The sequence below is a fragment of the Tachysurus fulvidraco genome, chromosome 14 (assembly GCF_022655615.1).
Source record: "Tachysurus fulvidraco isolate hzauxx_2018 chromosome 14, HZAU_PFXX_2.0, whole genome shotgun sequence".
NCBI lineage: Eukaryota > Metazoa > Chordata > Actinopteri > Siluriformes > Bagridae > Tachysurus > Tachysurus fulvidraco.
The window spans coordinates 2632202-2647201 of NC_062531.1; the positions used below are offsets into that span (position 1 = coordinate 2632202).

The 15000-nt window shown below is 43.3% G+C and overlaps 1 protein-coding gene across 5 annotated transcripts in view; it reads right to left on the bottom strand.

Annotated features, from left to right (window-relative positions):
- The window catches only part of rfx2 (regulatory factor X, 2 (influences HLA class II expression)), a 39836-nt gene that overhangs the window by 22162 nt on the left and 2674 nt on the right, over positions 1 to 15000 (bottom strand). The window contains exon 2 of one of the 5 annotated variants that reach the window (XM_047822937.1): positions 8197 to 8225. The exons of 3 other annotated variants lie outside the window; for them this stretch is intronic. The gene's annotated coding sequence lies outside the window, so the exon portion shown is untranslated. Of the gene's footprint in view, positions 1 to 8196; positions 8226 to 14403; positions 14523 to 15000 lie in introns of those variants that run through there. One more of the 5 variants, XM_027164924.2, reaches the window with a different exon arrangement.

Here is a 15000-nt window from a genome sequence, read left to right on the forward strand (position 1 = left end):
CACTAATATTAGTGCCTGATTTGACAAGGCTGCTAGGGAAAGAAAAAAACGGTTGCCACTAGTGATGAACAATACCAGAAAAACAATGACACGAGCTCAGACACCGGCAATGGGGGTAAAAACCCTGAAACATCCGAGAGTCAGGTTTATATACTAAATGTTAATGACCCCTGTGCCCTTGGCACGTCTCCCCCACCCCACCCCACCCCCCCACCCCCACCCCGGTTCGGTCGAAGACACAGATCAGCAGTTATCTTAGTCCTTGAGCCCCGGAACCCTCTCATATACACACAAGTGAGAGGTCCGAACTCGACAAAGGAAGCTTCGCTGATGTGTGATTTACTCCAATCATTTAACAGTCACACAAATGCATTTTTAAAACAACATCTGACTCACATTTGCACCTTAAGACTCCCATTTCTCTACAGATCACTGAATGAATTCCCGGTAATCGAGTTATACTCAGACTTTGTTTAACTCGGACCTTTAAACATCAGATCCTCAGCTCCTTCTCAACACTGCATCAGTTCACAGGAGGGACAGAGGAGGAGATAAAATTTTGTGCGGCATTTAACCTCGATTATGAGCTTCTAAAGGTGAGAGGAGAGGAGGAGAGGAGAGGAGAGGAGGTGAGAGGAGAGGAGGAGAGGAGAGGAGAGAGGACAGAAAAAGAGAGGAGAGGAGGCAAGAGGAGAGAAGAGAGGACAGGAGGTTTGAAGAGAGGACAGGATGAGAGGAGGTTTGGAGAGGAGAGGACAGGAGAGGACAGAAGGAGAGGAGGTTTGGAGAGAGGACAGGACAGGACAGGAGGAGAGAGAACAGGAGGAGAGAGGACAGGATGAGAGGAGGTTTGGAGAGTGGAGAGGAGAGGACAGGAGGAGAGAGGAGGAGAGAGAACAGGAGGAGAGGACAGGAGAGGAGAGGAGAGATTAGAGAATGAAAAGAGACCGGGTGAGAGGAGAGGCCCACTGATGTAGCTGTTAGAGAAGGAACGGAAGAGAGAGGAGGAAACTGGAAATATGAAGTGAGAGATGAAAAGAGAAGAGGCGAGGCCAAGGAACAAGAAAGAAGAGGATGAAAACAGGAGAGTAGAAAAAAAAAGAAGAGGAAAACACCTAGGAAAAAGCATAAGATGCAGGAAATGTTGAGAAAAATGTAAGACGAGAATAGATGGGAATAGAAGAGAAGAGACAAAAAAGGAAGAGGAAGAGAAGAAAAACAAAAAAATAATGAGAAAAGAACAAGAAACAGAGAGAAAGGGAAGGAGAAGAGTGCTTGTCTCCAGGTGCTGCTTCAGCCCTTTGGTACGTCAGGAACAGAGGGACTTCAGCTGGCGCCCTTCAGACGGTGCTTTTGTCCTGAGGGAGATCCTGAGCAGAACTTTAATTAAGTGTGAGCGAGCGTGTGAAGAGCAGAGAGCTGGAGGTCCGGGACGTTCTCAGCGCAGGCTTCTCGCCGAGGTTAAAAGCCACATTAAATTCCCCACCAGCTGCTCGGGACAGCACAAAAGCAGCACCCTGCAGGAGGCCGCGTTCGTCTGGGCTGCGGGACGGAAAGGGCTGCAGGAGCTTCGTTACAGTACACACGAGTCCGCACACAAAGAGCGGCTATTAAACCTAACGCCGTTCCCTCAGGAACGGGTGGAGACACGCAGGAGGAATAACAGATCGTCTTACGGCACGTTAGCGAGAGGCTCTGAAATGATCGTGTTGGAGCTGAAAACAAATGAGAACCAAAAAGAATGAACCATTTAATGACATCCTCGTCCTCGTCATTTTCTTTTCAGCTTGCAGTTTGAGTTATTCCTTTCTGTTTAAGGCTTTCTTTTGTTTCTTGTGTACTCTGTAAAAAGCGCTTTAGTGTTGAAAGCTGCTGTGTAAATAAAGTTAAAACTCTTATTATTATGGTTAAGGGGCAGTCTGACGCTTATTATTAAAAGGAAGCTAACTTTAAAGAGCGCTCGAAAAACACATGCAGATGTTCAATTAAGCACCGGAGCCCACAGTCTTGGCTCTTGTTTGCACTCAGGCCCACATTGTTTGCAGAGCAACAACCGTTGCCAGTAGCAACACAGTCCACTCCCGTTTCCAGGAGCCTGTTGCTAAGCGACCGGCAGAATACTTCCCAAACCAAACAATGCTGTCCCTGGAGCGAGCCGTCTATCTCACATTAACCAGAAACTTACAACAATAAATACGTAACCTATTCATTTCAGCCTTTTTCGGGTGGGGGAGGAGAGATGGGGGTGGGGTGGGGTTATAACTGGGGGTGTTGTGGGGTGAGGGGAAAACGGTACAGCTCAGATTATATCCCTTTTTAAAATTATTTGTAGAGTTGATTTCAGGAACTTGGTGCCTGCTGTGACCAAAACTGAAAAGTAAAAGTAATTAGGGACATCGGAGAGAAAAGGAAAAGAAAGGGGGAAGATGTGGGGGGGGGGGGGGAACGAAGCTAGCTTTACACCTCTGTGTTCCAAAATCAACAACTACTTCACAAGATGACTTTTCCAGCTGCTGAGCGTGTGGTGATAATGGACTATGTAACGTACGGACGTTCGGCATGCACGCACGCTCAGGAAATATCCGCTTACATCAAAGCCGTTTAGCGGTCACTCTCTCCATGGCATGTAAACAGCTGAGAGAGGGAGGGAGAGAGAGAGAGAGAGAGAGAGAGAGAGAGAGAGCTGTGATATAAAGCACCGAGAGAGAGAGAGAGAGAGAGAGAGAGAGAGAGAGAGAGAGAGGAGAGGCGAGAGGGACGAGTGATGAGGAGGACGGGAGAGAAGAAGGAGGAGAGAGAGAGAGAGAGGGAGAAGGGAGAGAGAGAGAGAGACGAAGGAGAGAGGAGGAGAGAGAGAGATGAGAGATGTGATATAAAGAAAAGAGAGAGAGAGAGGAGAGAGGAGATGAGAGGAGAGATGAGAAGATGAGGAAGAGAGAGGAGAGAGAGAGAGGAGAGAGGAGAGAGTGGAGAGGAGAGAGAGAGAGAGAGAGAGAGAGAGAGAGAGAGAGAGAGAGCTGTGATATAAAGCACCAAGAGTCTGTCAGGGCTGAAAGGGTCAGGTTATAATAGGAATATGTTTGTTTTATATTCACACAGACGGGATTCCTGGGGGGGGGGGGGGATTGCTTGTTCAGGGGTCTCTCGCTGCAAAACATGGAAACTGTGGATATGCCGATCGAAGACAATAAAGGACTGTGTGCGTCTGTACAAAAGGAATCCCAAAGTAAAGGGTAGACTTCCTGAGTGACAAGTATTGTGTGTGTGTGTGTGTGTGTGTGTGTGTGTGTGTGTGTGTGTGTGTGTGTGTGTGTGTGTGTACACACACGAATATGAAAGCAAATAAAATTTCACTGAGGTTCATTCACTTATAACTAATAAGTACAGAGACATGCAGACAGTGAGAGGAGAAGAGGTCAAATAGAGAAATAGGAGAAAAGCCATGAAAGAAGACAAGAGAAGAAGGGAAAAAGAAAAGAGGAGAAATAGAGTATGAAGGAGAGAACATCAGAGGAGGATGAGGAGGATTCACAGGACATGAGACAATAATGCAATAATGCAAGACAAAAACAGAAAAGAAGAGAACAGACATAAAGACAGATAAGAGATGAGAACAGAATCAGAAGCAAGAAGAGAATTAGAGAAAGAATTAGAGAAAGAAGCGATAAAAAATGTGTGTGTGAAAAAACTAAATGAAAAGAGGAGAAATAAACAAAGAACAGAGAAAAAGAAAAAATAGGAAAAGAAGAAAAGAGAAGAAAATCTGCAAACTCAGGCTGATCATCTCATCCTCCCTCCTCACTCCATCCATCACCACGGCAGCCCGCTGTCGCCATGGAGACCGTTTGTTCACACTTACAACTCTCCACTTCGCCAGAGCCCCTTACACACACGCACGCACACACACACACACACAAAACCTTTCCAGATTTCCACCCCCAGCCCGGCACTGGAAAAGGAAAAGTGTTTTAAAGTACTTTGAAGCACAGCTGTGAGGGAGGAAGCCCGCGTCCTTCACATAAACTCTTACATGTGGGTGTTTTAGCAGGCACGTGGTCCTCTCCGTCCGCTCCCTTCTCCCCTCCCCGATTTCTGTGACGACCGAAAGGAGCATCTCCAGCCTTCTGCTGTCGGGTCACCGTGTTGCCCATAGCGATGGAACAACAGAGCATCATAAGGGAAAGGAAACGGAGGCATGGGCGAGCTCAGATACTAGTCAAAGGCTTCCGCTCTCTTAAAAACAAACATCCGGTCGTGTACAATAAAAAGAGTGCGACCTGATTGTGAATGCTACAGTTACTGTGAAAATTCACGCTTGATATTAAGGTCTTTGGCTGTTTTTCCTGATGTGGTGTTGTGCTGCTGTCATTTACATTTATGGCATCTGGCACACTGTAATTTTTTCGTTCAACTGAGCAATCAGGGTTTAAGGGCCTTACTCAGGGGCCCAGCAGTGGTAGTTTAATGGACTTGGAAATGACTCACAAGCTTCTAAATAATGCCTAAATAACGGACAAGTTGCGATGCTTTTCTCTGCACCGCAGCTGTACCGAGTAGTTATTTGACTTACTGTCCATTAACGGAAGCCCCAAGAGAACACCAACAACATGTCACAGTGGAAATGAAAAATCACCTGCTTTTCTGCAAGCTCTTGATCCATTTAATTGAAAACAAAAAAAAAGAGTTATTATCATCATCATTATTATTATTATTATTATTATTATTATTACTATTATTATTATTATTATTATTATTATTATTATTATTATTATTATTATTATTATTATTATTATACGGTGGTGGGTTGAACTCGACTGCTGATTCACAAACAGCGACCTGTTGCTATCGACTTCAGGGCATTTTCCCAGCCTTCCTTTTACAGATTGAATCGTCTCAGAATTTAGAGCAGCAAAAAGAGAAATGCGGGTCAGATGACACTTGAGTGGTGAGACCTGAATCACACCGAGCTAAAAGAAAACTGTGTTCGCTGCTATAAAGATCACGTTCATGAACGAGTTACGGAAACGACCTGGGTCTTTTTTTTACGCTGCTTTCTCTGATAGATCCGGCTCGACCGCGACGTTCCGTGCTCAGACACGGATTAACGTGGAGCCGGCCAAGAATCTTAAAGCCAACGGGCAGGCACGTCATCTTTCACTCGTGTTGACAAACACTAAAGCTTCACAAAAATAACCAAGCACTTTACCATTGCAAAAAAATTAATTAATTATTTAAAAATATGCAGCAAATTGTAGGGGATTCGAGACATAATAAAAATAAAAGCAGGCCAACATCTGATCCGTGAGGAGTAACGAACAACAGGCAGTGGAAAACTCACTTTCTTGCCACTTGGCCGCTCTCGTGCCTCGCCAGACCACGTCTGGTGTGACTACTTTGTTTACTCAGAACCGATGTCGAAATGCTACCTGTTCTTACATAAAGCTAATGGACACAGGTGTGGTCGCCGTTTGTGAAACGCACGTATGCGATTCCTGTGGTCTTAACACATGGATCCTCAGGAAAACAAACACGTGCGTGTGCTGCTAAATCGTGCATGAGATGTATCGCCGTACAGGTTTCACCACGACGGACTCTCAGCTCAAACGGATTTTGCCGGGATTACACAAGTCATTAATCTTCAGGCCATGAAATTGGGGGGGGGGATACAAACAAGCCTTCGTTCTCCACCAATCTCTGGGTTCTTTCAAGAACAGACCATGTGACACATATTTTAACGTTTTTTTATGTATAAATAATTTTGCAAGATATATGAACCTTATTTCCTTCGCTTCAATATTAGGGGCTATTTTGTGTAGAACTCCAGCTTATTCCCAGTTCATTCCCAGGTTGCAAGACAAATCCTGGAAGAGTTGCCCAGTGAATGCCTTCTATCAATCTAGTGGATCCACATGATGCATTGTTTGAGACGACAAACACTCCGATTAGCCTAATTTTGCTATTTCAGTCCCGCCCTGCGTCCAAAATCCCATACAAACTCAATCTACTTGAACGCTGGCAGACGCACAAACCCAAAAATGACTCGCTGTTAAAGTCTGAGAACAATGAACTGTTGAAAATTCACGTTTCTGCTTAACGTACGGACAAAGGCAAGACACGTTTATTTACAGCTGATACCATGGTAACGGTGCGGATCGGCCTGGAGAGCGAAAAGAATCCCGAATCGGATTCCTCGTGCTAAAACATTCATACGTGTGCTCTCCGTGGGAGCGACTGCAGTGACGACGCGATCTGGAATATTCACAGTTTGGTCCATTACATCTGCTAAACAAATACATGTTAGCGCAAAAATAATGGCGCCCTATGTAGTGCACTCTATGGCCGATTGGCGAACTTCTCCGGAGTTTAGCTCAGTTGGCTTTTCTTTTTTTTTTTGGTTTATTTTTATTACAGTGAACAAACATTTCATCGTGCTTTTAGTCGAAGCGAAATAAAATTTTAGCAATGCATTGCATAGATTCGTTCGTATTAGAAGGCCGTGCCTTATGCAATGCGACATGTTTAGTTCACAGGATTGAAGATGCAGCATCAAGAAAAATACACCAAGGTGTGAACACCGGGGAAATCTTTAAAATGACCCAAACGCTGTGCCTGGTACAATCGTTTAAAAACAATCCACCATTTACAAAATAGAGGATGAATAAATAAACAATCTCTGAGAAACATAATAGATGGACGATGCATATATCTATATATATATATATATATATATATATATATATATATATATATATATATATATATATATATAGCATGAACGCAATTTTGCACGCACGTAAAAAGACGTCTCTTATCGACTGTTTAATAGCCCGGCTTTAGATCTATTTTTCTCAACCTATGATTCACGAGAATGTTTGATGGACTTGGGAGTTTTTTTAAATAAACAAATCCGATCAAACGCCATGGTATGAGTTTCACTCCCGCTGTGCTGCCAGCTTTGGCCGGCGTTTAAGCCTCTGTGTGCCTGTTTGACAATAGTGTAATAACAATTGGTGTGGCGCAGTAGTGTCTCGGGGTTCGAATCAACAAGCACTTCCCCGCCTATTCAGATGCTGGATGTGTCCTGAATGGGCATTCACAGGCGTAAAAAAAAAGACGTCTCTGCAAACACACGGCCCTCGAGGGATGAGGATAAATGGACAGGATGTTGGTATGGGCGGAGGAAAGCGCTCCGCATTAGTCTGGGGGCTTTATGCAGGAACCGGAGTGAACTAGTGACCTGGGGCCTACGGTGTAATGAGGTTACGCTATTCCACACGTCGACCGGACGCGTAAATGACACCCGGGTCTTTGGAGGGTTCGAGCGGAATGCAAAAGAAGGAATTTTCCTGCAGCAGTGGTTAATTTTACCTAAGGGGAACTTTAACTCCCTGAACGTGAGAATCTTAAGCTGGAGTGTAAATGAGATATGATTAAGTATCGGAAAGAGGATGCAGTCTGACAACGGCTGCGACGTGATTCATCTATTTAAATGGCTAATGGAAGTAAAATTTCCACCCGGCTGCATGAAAACGATAAAAGCACAAGCTCGTGGATTTTGCGATAAGTGATATAGCGAAGAAACTGTAGCGAGCAGTTAGCAGCTAATCACTCATGTTGCTGAGCTAGTTTTAATAGTAACGGTTTGTTTCCTGCGACTCGGTAATATTAAAACCACATTCTCGTGCCGTTTATGTCGATGACTTCTCGATATCATTCTTAGTAGTTTCCTGATGGCTCGATGTTTAAATAGAAATCAAACTCTCTGGGTCAGGCTGTAATAGGAAAATAATCAATAATAATAATAATAATAATAATAATAATAATAATAATAATAATAATCTTCTGACCCTAGAGCAACATAAAGAAATAATGACGTAGACCAAATTTAGCGCTAGGATTGACTTGGATTTTTGCTAGCCGCATGATAAAGGAGAGGGAAATACAGGGAAGGTGGTGTCTATGCTGTCCATCAAAAGACTGAGAAGGAGAGAGTGAGAGTGAGAGAGAGAGAGAGAGAGAGAGAGGTCTATTGTCATGCCAATTTAAAGCATGCTGTTAGTGGCAGGAAATTTAATTAGTCGTCATGTAGCTATGATACAAACCAGGTGGAATGTAAAGAACGTACTGATGAGGGGAGGCAGCACCGAGGGTGAGAATGTGTGTGAAAAACATTTTCATTTCCTGGCATGTTGTTACCTGTTGCTGACGTGTGTTTAAAGCATGTCCTGAGAGAGAGAGAGAGAGAGAGAGAGAGAGAGAGAGAGAGAGAGAGAGAGAGAGAGAGAGAGAGAGAGAGAGAGAGAGAGAGAGAGAGAGAGAGAGATGAATCACGGCTAGCTCCTACTCACAAGGCCACAAGTGAGGATTGATTCATATCAGCGCACAAAGCTACAGGTGTTTAACGTATTAAGAGTGACTGAAACTATAAATCCATACACACACACACAATCTCTTTCTCTCTGTTTGTTTGAGGTGAGACTGTACAAGTGGCTGCTCTCAGCTCAAACACCTCGCCTGCCCGATCGCACTCACGCTTCTAGCATCACCATGCTGAAGTTGTCTGTTTTTATTCCTCACAAGATCGTTGTAAAATACGTCATTTTAAATTAACAACGATGTTGGAATCTGGGCGGTGATTGGTTTGGGGTGTGGATTTAATTTAATAGGTCAAGGACTCGGTTTAAACGGTTTAAAAAAGGTGACGGTTTTATGTTAATATGGAAGATGTAACCGAAACTTCGGTTGGTGCTTGAATGTAGCTACAAAGGGATTAAAAGATGAAAGAAAAAAAATTCTAAAAAATGGTATGCAGGTAATAAATTAATGAATCAAATAGTAATATTTGAACCAGGTGAAAGGAGTCGATTCACAAGGCTTTGTTCACACAAAAACACTAAAAAAAAAAAAAAAAAAAAAGATTCATAAGTAAAATAACTGTTTAAAAGGTGGGGTCTCCGATTTTTGAAAGCCAGTGTTGACATATAAAATCACCAAAACAAACACGCCCCTAACCCAAATGGGTCCCACCCCTGTATCGATAGCTCCGCCCACACACACGTAACCCAGGCAACTAATGGAAAGAAATGTGTCGTTATCATAGCTGAAGGGAAGAACAATACGATTGCAGATAAACAAACAAGCAAAAATGACACACAAGCATAATCATGTAAAGGACAAAGGCATATATTAGTTCTGTGTAACAAAACAAAACCAACGTTACTCACCTATCGAGAAGGAAAAAAGCGCCTCGGCGTCTTAAGTAAAGTCGACCACATATTCACAGGTCGGAGTTTCCCGAGTCAATAACTCCTGATCTAAACGCTGTTCTTTCTTTGTTCTTATCCTCCATGTCAATGTTAGAACCACTTTCTGCTAATGTCACACATGCGCACGGAACACTCTCTTCGCCCACATATTGACAAGCCCCGCCCCTTTCTGCTCATTGGCTACACGTTTGTTTTGTTTATTTTTCGGCCCGACTCAGTTTTCTGAAGCATTTCTCAAAAATCGGAGACCCTGCCTTTAACTGTTTCGGTTTGTGCAACAGCGTTTATTTATTTATTTGTTTGTTCTTCATATTTGTTTATATGAATTCAGCATTAAACGTAGTGAAGTCTCCCTCCGAGTCTGCAAACCAGTAAATATCGTGTGAAAAAAACATGGCATTGCATTAGACTTGAAAAATGTAAGCGCTACAGAATTATCTAGTCATGACCAGTTACTGAACTAAGCCTAGTTAAGAGATCTGATACTAAGAATAGTTCACGGAGTTCTATGTTAAATGTCGATATGCGCTTGAACTTGCCGCAGTAAATAAAGTGGACTTGACTCAACAACAGGGAAATATTTCAGGAGACGACGAGGTGCCAGCTGAGGACGAGCAACGTTACAGACTGGGCTAAATAGAGCCGTAGTGCACGCGCATAACATGGGTAAAGATGCCATATCGGGCCGCCCGTCACCCGCTCACACACACACCTAGGGGAACTCGGTGCAGCTGTCAGTTTGAGATCTGAGCTCCGTTTAAAAACTCGCCACGGTGTCGCCTTACGGTCGACGCCGATGCCGCCGACGTGACGAAAGTCGATGCTGTTTTTCACACAGATGATTGACTTCCATCAAAAAATTTTACCAAAATACTGTATATTTTTTGCATGATGCCTTAAATACATCCTGCTACACTGAAAAAAAATCAAAAATGAACAGCCCTTTAATTCATTAGTAGATGTGGTGGAGCTAGTAGGTGCGGTGGATCGTGATCATGGCTTTGAGAGAAGATCGTGTGCCAATCAGTCATGTTGCATAAGACCCTCGTGGGCCTGACGATCAGTTGTATCCTGCTTCAGCTAAAACTATAAATACTGACATATTACATGCTATACAGTCATCTCAGAGGGGAAAAAGCACAGACACAGACAGTAGTCGGATTCAAAAAATATCACAGGCGCAAGACTTTTTGCTGCACGGTGTAAACGAACAGACTTGTTCTACGTCATTATATTACTTTGGCTCGTACTTTTGTGCTTCGCTTCGGGCTTTTTAATCAATTACCCAGGAGCGGGCAGAACATCGGAGCTTCCGTGGGGCTAGATGTGTAAATATGTAATTCGTCCCCTTTAGTTGAAATGACATGACAAACAGAGAGAGAACGGTTCGCTTGCTTGTGTTTGTATTCATGAGCAGGTAAGAGGTTGAGAATAAACGGAGGTTACACCCTTGCCTTCTCCGCGTTATCTGTCCGCGTTCTGCCCGAATGAGCCGGCAACTTTTGTTCCAAATTCTTCGGCAGGGAGTTTTATTCTGTGGACGACGATAATAAACTCGACTGAGCAGAACGACTTGTAAAAGGCCAGGGTGGATTAAAGGAGCTGAAAAGCACAGGCTCAGGATTACAGAAATAAAGAGTTAAATCCGGCATCTACACAACAATTCCTCATCCTCAACATTTTTCCACACACCTTTGGCCTCTGACCTGCCTGTACATGTCATGGCTCCGTGCGCCTGTCAGGTGAAAAAAAGATAACTGTATTAAAAAAAAACAAAAAAAAAAACACAGCTTTGAAAGCTTAAGGCCAAAGGCTCGAGGGCAGCCCCTGTCTTTCCGTTACTCAGCCTGTATTTGTGTATCGAGTTGCCATGTAAACACAGCAGCTGTTCTGCTTCGGCTGGCGTGCAGTTTTCATTCCCGTTCCTTTATTTTCTTTCGCGCAGGGCGTGTGGGATGGAATTAACCAGGCTGATTCAGACTCCGCAGCCTGATTCAGAAACTTTGTCAAAACAAGAGCGAGCAAATGATTTCGAGCTTGCTCGAGTCTTTACTTCAAATCTCAGAATAATCGGCAACCTGAAATGATGTGATGTTATTCTGATTTATTTTCAGATTGATTCAAATTATTTTAAAGTGTTTTAAATTTTCAAACTGGGGAGCGAGGAGTTGTGGTCTGGAGAGTGTCCAAAACGTCAAGCCAAGCTTTAATTTGCAATCATTCAGACCACGATATATAACCCGACTTCATCGTGGTTACAGATATCAAAACCTTTATCCTAGAATGAAAATATGTCTGAGGTCCCAGTGGGTGTGGTCTGGTCCAGTATGACCCCACCCACACAGGGCGCACGGGCTCACTGACTTATCTGATTAGGATGAAAAGGATGTAAATATTTTGTTGTAGCTTTCACACTCATGCATTTAAACAGTTAAGTAAAAGTAATAACACCAGTAAGTCTGCTGTAACACTGATTATTTTCCTATAGGAGATGTTTAATGATAGTTCAATTCATCACTTAACTAATAACCGGTTAACGCTGCTTTGCATCGTGTACGGTGCGAGGAGAGTCTCGTTCCTCTCTCTGACTGGACTTAAAACTTTGGCCAGAATGCGAGTGTCTGACCCCGTCAATAATTAATAGTCATTCCATGAATCATTCAATCCTCGACCGGAATGGCCGATTCCGCCTGGAAATACACCTGTGACAACATATGTCATCACTGAGATGTTGCCTCGCACGTCATCGGAGACTCGTTTAGAGTCAGGGCTGAGGTTTTCTGCTCCAGCGATCCAGAATTCACACACACACACACACACGCCTGGAAGAAACTTGTCCTCGTCAGCTCCCCCGACCCTCGTCGGCTCGCTTTGACAGCCTCACGTTAATGAGCGGATCAGAGTTGTCCTAAAGTGATTAGTTGCCCAGAGGAGAGCCTGGACGAGAGTTGGCCAGTGTCTTGTCAACCTGACTCTTCCTCTCTCTCTCTCAGCACAGCAATTACCCTCATTATCAGTGCAGCTTTCAGAGGCACGGCTGCTCGCTGATAAAGAGGGATCAATAGCGAGGCGGAGGCGACACCTGGCCCGTGAGCCATTGTCATGAGAGGCGCTCATTAAGGTGCTTTCCACCGCTCAGGTGTAACACGAGCGACAAAAATGACAGGGCTCGAACCTTCGTCACGGCCGCTGGCGCAAGACGAGCTCCCTGTGAGCCTGTCAGATGTGAGCATGGAGCATAATGCGCAATTTAATCTACGCTGACATTGCCGGTTGGAGTCAGCAATGATTATCTCCAGAGAAAATGTCACTGGCAGTGCAACAATACTTGTAATAAACTCACAATAAGTCCTCGCTCCACACGTCACTGATGTTTTGTTTTTTTAATCGCGTTAACTCTTTATTGTGGTTTATAGTATGCGCACGATCTCAAAACTGATTTTTTTTTAAAGGATCGCAATCGACAATCTGTTAAACATCAAACTGACATCTTTGGCCAAAAGAACTAACATAGCTAGCTAAAAATCAAAAACTAGCTACTGTTACGAAAACCCGAGTGCATAAACTCACATGTGTAAGACTAATTAAACTACAGAAACATAAACAGAACTGAGTAGCATGTTCTTTTCCACCCACGGCTGATTACTACTAAAGTGGCGTATTTAGTTTGTTTTCTCTCCATATGAATCTCTGCACCCCTGATTCTGACGCATGCTAACCGGTAGAGAGTTTGTAACTCGCTCTAATGACATCACTTTTCTGTGAAGATGTCTGAATTAATATTAATTAATATAAACAATCCTTTTGGTTTAGCCAGTTCCAATTAACACAAGCGTACATGTCAAGCCATGCAGAAAAATGGTTATAATCAGTGAACAGTGAACAAAAAAGAAGAAGAAAAAAAATAGGTGGATTGTCCACCTATACCACACATTGCAGGACTAATAAGCACAAGCCATGTAAAAGCAATTCCTCCACAAGGCTTGGTTCGATTCAAAAGAAATCCCAAACCATAACAAAGCAGGCTTAGTAATTGTGACAAGACAAAGGTGATGCTGAGGATCGGGATTTGATCAATACACCCCTGGGTTAAGATGTGCATCAGATGCCTTCGTGTAATGCCTTAATTAAATACTGTAGCTTCAGTCAAAACAAAAATAAAATCGTGTTTACCTTGTGCTAAAATAAACAACAACATCATCAACAACCAACAATGGTGTAGTTTAATGTTTCACTGCTTCTGTTTCTCAGATCACTCTGGCTTTAAACTATCAGCCTGCTGTGTCTGACTGTGCTGGGAAACACTGAAGATTTTTCTTTTATAGCCTCAAAACTCGAGCCAGATTCTAGTAGTAAACTGTAGTACAGTAGGATTACACACACACACACACACACACACACACACACACACACACACACACACACACACACACACACCCACCAATAAACCATACGACTAAACACACGAGCGCCACAGAAGTACGTCCTGTATGGAGTCGATCTGATAACTGAACCCACTGTGATCTTGCACTCAGAAGCAGATCAATGCATCACTAAAGCTTCTGAAATATGATCCCAAAACAAAAAACGACATTAACATGTAGTTAATGCATTACAGCTGTTTTGCGTTTCATCAGAAACCTGTTTTAAGGAATCCGCCAAACAAACGAATTCAAGACTTGACTGCAAAGACAACCAGAAAGACGTCCGAGCATCATGTATATCATTCAGCTCGTGCTTAAAAATACGGACAAAATCTTTCAGTCTAATTATTAAGGAGGTTTTTGTGCTTTCCAGATCACACTGGCTTTAAAGCAACCTGTTGCTTCTGACGAGCTGGGAAACACTTCAGCCTTTTTCTTTTCTCTCTCTCTCTCTCTCTCTAAAAAAATCTATATGTACAGAGTTATATTTAAACCATGACATGTTTTATCATGCATTTATAAATACATTAAACGATACTGCATCGATATCAGCACGATATCACAACGATGCTCTGTTTCGGATCGATACACCACTAAAGCAAGATGTCCATTTTCAGGAGATCGAATATGATCCGAACCTCTTAAATCAAACACGATTTAACATTAAAACTGGGTCTCTGATGAAAACACATCCCCGAGATGATCAGACTGACCTTCAGGAAACCGGCACCGAATCCACAACCTGTTGAATCCTATCGAGCTTGGAAACACTTCATCTCAGGTCTGTTTCTGTTCACTCCGGATTACAGCAGACCGACTGACATGAAAACATGAACAATAATCCAGGATCTAATCCGAATCTTTCAGGACTGACAGAAAGCCTATAACCGAGCACGTATTAAGTGTTTAAAAAGGAGCGTTCTGTAGCTTATAGCTTATCTGAACACAGTGAACGCACGCATTCGCTCAGAAAAATACGTTAACGTGGGGTTTTAAAAAATAACAACAACAACAAAAAACACGTCACGACTTTATTATACCTTATGAACGTAATCCAGTGGTCGTGGGAGTGCGCGAGCGCTGCTTGTGATTGTGAGGTGAACGGATCACCGGAAAAGTTGAAGCTAGCTTCTCGGCTAACAATAGCCGGCTAGCGAGGAAACAGCGATATAAAGTTCACCAACGTTACGGGAACAACACGGCAAGTTTGGGAACACAATTCCACACGTTTCTAGGGGAGAAAGTGCACAGGAAACGCGCTGTATTTGAGTAACAAACTTCCAACAGAACGCCTCAGACACACCGAGCTA